Source organism: Amblyomma americanum, chromosome 9 (assembly GCF_052857255.1).
Source record: "Amblyomma americanum isolate KBUSLIRL-KWMA chromosome 9, ASM5285725v1, whole genome shotgun sequence".
NCBI classification, from domain to species: domain Eukaryota; kingdom Metazoa; phylum Arthropoda; class Arachnida; order Ixodida; family Ixodidae; genus Amblyomma; species Amblyomma americanum.
The window spans coordinates 43,853,602-43,858,559 of NC_135505.1; the positions used below are offsets into that span (position 1 = coordinate 43,853,602).

The 4,958-nt window shown below is 47.5% G+C and overlaps 1 non-coding gene across 1 annotated transcript; it reads left to right on the forward strand.

Annotated features, from left to right (window-relative positions):
- The first annotated feature begins 1,028 nt into the window (after positions 1-1,028).
- Positions 1,029-1,102, forward strand: TRNAN-GUU (transfer RNA asparagine (anticodon GUU)). Its single transcript has one exon. It is a non-coding gene; the product is annotated as a tRNA-Asn (tRNA).
- The last annotated feature ends 3,856 nt before the right edge of the window (positions 1,103-4,958 follow it).

The following is a 4,958-nucleotide window of genomic DNA, read 5'->3' on the forward strand; positions in this document are numbered from 1 at the left end:
ATAGGCAAAATGCGTTGTTATGGAAATTGAAGAAACTGAAAAAAAAACGCGAAACATTTGTTAACATGTTGAAAATGTGGTTAAAATGCACCCAAAAAGGAGTCGTGCAAAAGGTTGGAAAAGTTTTTATTGCATTTAACGCGGCACTCTGCGGCTTCGCAATGTTGAAGTCAAGAATGTGCTCACGAGACGCATGCATCTGACAGCGCCTGGTGTTAGCACAGAACAATAGTGGAAGTCGAACGAAAAACGAACCCGATGTTTTGGAGGCTGCTTTCGTGAGCAGTGTGCCTCTGAACTGCAAACCACCTTTGAGGGAGCACGTAAACCTCTAGACATGTAACTTCTGATTCACAGCAAGCCCTTTCTCACACAACGCAATGACACAAGCCGTCGCTGCATCGCTAATGTGTTCATCGCTACTCACAGCTACAGTACTATGACCAACATGAACAAAAAAAAAGCCGTCCTGAAGATCAGTGCCTTTTGTGGCTGGGCGAGTGGTAAGATTTTCGGCGCGTGACGCATGTGACGTGCAACAGCAGCGCCAAACGTCTGAAAGGAAAAATAAATAAAAAAGAGGTGAAGTGCGAGAGTGAAAACATTAGCTGATCGACTTTCATCCCGTGTGCCAACTACTCGGCCCCTCGAAGTCTGCCCCGCGTGTGTATGCAGCTTCCCAGTGTGCACAGCAACCATAATAATCTTGAATGAACGATGAGCGAAGATTGTACATCCACCTGTTCAGCGTTTCTGCACCGTGCACCTAACAGTTCACATCTCTTTGTTGCAGTGGTTTATTTTGTGTAAGGATTGAAGCACGAGGCACGGCCGTTCAAAACAGGATGTGCTTAGATTCTTATTCCCTCTGTTCTTGCTGCGAATACCACTGACAAACTCTGCCACAGATACGAAGTGGCGCTTGTTAATTGCGGCATACGGAAAGCTTTCTTATGCTTAGCTTTTATCGACGACAGATGGCGAGGAGCTTACTTTGAGTTCCCTTCTTTGCTTAAAACCTCAATCCCGCCTCCGTGGCGCAATCGGCTAGCGCGTTCGGCTGTTAACCGAACGGTTGGAGGTTCGAGCCCTCCCGGGGGCGAGCGGTGTTTCTTTTTTTTTTTTTGGGTGCTTCGGTTTAAGTGTGCTGATGATTATTTTTTTCCCTGTCTTGCGACTAGCTTATGAATAAAGTGAAGCCAAATGTTCGCTTTAGGAGTGACGGGTACAAAAAAATTGCACGTTTGAAGGTTATTGTGAGAATTCTTGCTAAGCTCTCCGTTTCAACACCACTGCTTAAAGCTAATTATGCAGGTGAGTGAATTTTTAAATCAGTACGATGTAGCGAGATAAGCCATGTTCTCATAGCTTAAAATTTTTTTTCAATTCCTTACTGTGCGCCATATACTCCATTGAGGAGGTACGCCATTAAGGAGAAGAGGGCAGAGGAAGCTCCTACAAGTGATTATTAATGCTCATTTAGCATGAGAAAGGATTGAATGGTGAATAAACCTCGGCGGGAAGACAATTCCCATTCATCGATGGTTGTGGTTGCGGGAAACAGGAGTGCTGACGACCGCAGTGCACTAAAACCTTGACTCATGTGTATAGCAGCTGCCTTAGTTGGTCCATGATATTCCTTCAAAAGTCAGCAACATGCTAGAGACAAGGTTAAAGGAGCAAAACGCACTGGTACTCACTTCGAACTGATTTTAGAGTGCAGATGTTAAACGCCCGTTCGTAATTTGAGCCGTGTCGCCACCATGAATGCAAACGTGCCAAACTATGTAAATAAATAAAAATAAACATCGCCGGGGCTGGCAATTGAACCCGCGGCGCCGCGAACAGATCAATTTCGCTGGCCACGGCACGAGATCACAAGGCGATCGCCGCAGCAGATCATGGCTCGGGTTAAAATTTAACACAATTTCGTGCCCTGCACTGCCCATCAACATCATCTACTATTACTGCTATCAGATCGACTAATATACACATTAATTCATTCTGCGCATTGCACATGTTCTTTTTCATCAGCTGATAATCCTATCGAACTAATATCGTCGCCAGCAAAAGGAAAACAGTGAGCTACAGAGACGGAAAGCAATAGGCTATCGCCGCGGCGGATGGCGCCTCGTGCTAACTGCAACACACTTTCGCGCTGTACATTCCACATCGTCATCTTCATATACTAATACTGATATCGCGCGGAGTGCATTGCACATGGTCTTCATCAACTAATATATTACGTAACTGACATCGTAGCCTGACGTGCCGACGACCCAGCAATGCAAAGCAATGAGCCTACAGAACTTGAGACATTAACGGAGCTGTGCTAAAATTTTGCATTAGGGACAATCGTAATCGATCTTAGCAATAATTTCTTGTACTGTCTGGCCAAATAGCAAAATTTTTCCTTAGGAATTTTTGGAATGGCACTTGTGAAGTCACGTTTCAAAATAAAGAAAAAGATTTCGAAGCGACGAATATATAAATTTGTCAGCCATTACAATAAAACTCGGTTGGGAGTCTGCACCTGCGCCGCTTGCTCGGTATTTTTTTCCTCCCAAATTTAGCCTTTCGCTTAGCGGGGTTTTGAAGGAATTTCAAAGAAGGTTGGCAAAGGCAGTAGAGTTTTCAATGTTTTACTGAAAAAGAAGTCTACTCTAAGGGACGAACGTTTATTTGTAAAAATTATGTTTCAAAAGAAAAATAGTAAAGGGAGCATTTGCTCCATAGGTGTCTATGTAGACAGTGCTGTGATGGGGTGCTGGTGGATGTTTTTGACCGTTCGCGTTATCCGTTACACGTGTTATATATTGAGGAGGAAAATGCCCATTTCTCTGTGCTGCTGACTCGGCAAAAAGAATTCCCTCCTTCCCTCCTTCCAAAGGGGTCATTCCATAACGGAATAAAAACTTGATTAGTCGCCCTTGCAATGTACCTGCTGAATTCTTTCGAAGCTCTTCTTTTACTGTCCGCACGGCCCGTTCCGCCAATTCACTTGACTGAGGATGGTATGGGGCTGTTCTGACGTGTTTCTTGAAAACTGTGGTCCGTTATCCGATACCAAGCAGTATGGTAGGCCAAACCGTGCGAAAATACCTTGAAGTACTTGAGTGGTGGTTTCTGCTGTGGCGGTCTTCAAAGGTATGGCCTGCACCAACTTTGTCTCGGCGTAAACCAAAACAAAAATTTGGTAGCCATTGATGGGGCCTACAAAATCCATATGCAACGTGTACCACGGTCTGTTGCTCGCCGGTCATAGAGACGGAATTTGAGCAGCCAGCATGGGCCAGCATTGAATATATATACTTGCTTCCTTGAAGGTATACTGAGGGCAACTTTGAACCAACACTTCGATATCCCATCTAGTCCAAGATATGAAAATAACGCTCGAGCTGTGCGCTTCATCGCTGTGATACCGGGATGACTGTCGTACAGTTCCTTTAGCATGCATCGCTGCGTCGCCTCCGCCAAAACTACTCGATGGCCACAGTAAATCAGATCGTGGCTGACGGCGAGCTCGTTACGGCGAGAAAAGTACGGCATCAGGTGTTGCTGTGCTGCCAATAAGTGTCGTGGCCAGCCACGTGAGATCTACGCCCTGATCCGCTGAAGCGTATGGTCCGAGCGGCTTAGGTCCGCTAGTCGCTGAGTGGAAAAGGCCATGGAATTTAGGCCCCGCGTATAAAGCATGTACACTATGGGCTCTTGCCCTTCTCGCTCACCCTATCCCGGTAATGGCAGGTGACTGAACGCGTCTGCGTTAGCATTTAGGTGTCCTGGGCGGTACTCGAGATCATACTGGTGAGCCGACAGTAGCAGTGCCCACCGTTGGATTCTTCCCGCGGCCACGTGTGGAATTGGCCGCTCCGTGTGAAACAGTCCGGTCAGTGGCTTGTGATAAGTCACGAGAGTGTAATGCTTCGCCATCAAGTAATCTCGAAACTTTGTAACGCCGAACACCAAGGCGAACGCTTCTTTTTCCAGTTGCGAATAATTCCGCTCAGCCGGTGTCAGAGCTCTCGAACGGAACGATATGGGGTGGTCCCTGTTCCCGATTCGGTGTGACAGCGTCGCGCCGACCCCCACTGGCGAAGCGTCGCATTCAAGCCGCAACGGCTTTTCAGGGTCGTAGTGCGCGAGAAGTTCCGCTTCCCCCATAGCACGCTTGGCTGCCTGAAAGGCTTTCTCGTGCTCGGCTGTCCACTGCCATCGTGCTCCTTTCGCCAACGTCCTATAGAGTGGAGCCAGCGTGGTTGCAAGGTTCGGCAAACTCTTGGCGTAATATGTGATCAATCCCAAAAGGGATTTTAGCTGGCTCACCATCTCCGACCTTGGTGCGGCGGCGATGGCTTCTATATTCTGAGGGGGGTGTAAGCCAGTTGGGTCGATTTTGTGGCCCAAGAACTTAACTTGCTTCTCGTGGAACCTGCATCTGTCAAGGTTCAACTTGAGTCCGTTGTCGCGCAGCCGCTCGAAGAATTGCCAGAGAATTGTCGTTCTCCTTTTCAGCAATAATGAAGTCGTCCAAGTACAGCTTGACGCGATGACCTTGCAGAACGGATTCGAGGTGGCGCTGGAACAAACCTGGAGCCGTTGCGATTCCGAAAGTGAGGCCGTTGAATCAAACAACCCTTTGTGTGTGTTCAACACGGCCATTTTTCGTGCCTCGTCGTCCAGTGGCCAGTGGAAGTTGATTGTACGCGTGTCGTAAATCCAAAGTAGTGAACCCCCCCCCCCGTAAAGAGATGAGAAGATGTCCTCATTTTTTGGCAACGGATACTCTTCCAGATATGTCACCGGATTCACGGTTAACTTGAAGTCGCCACACAGCCTAATACCACATTTCGCTTCACTACAGGCACGACGGGCGTAGCCAACTCGAAAACTCTGACTGATGAATGCACTCCTTCCTGTACTTGGCGGTCGATTTCTGCAGACACCTTTTCTCGAAG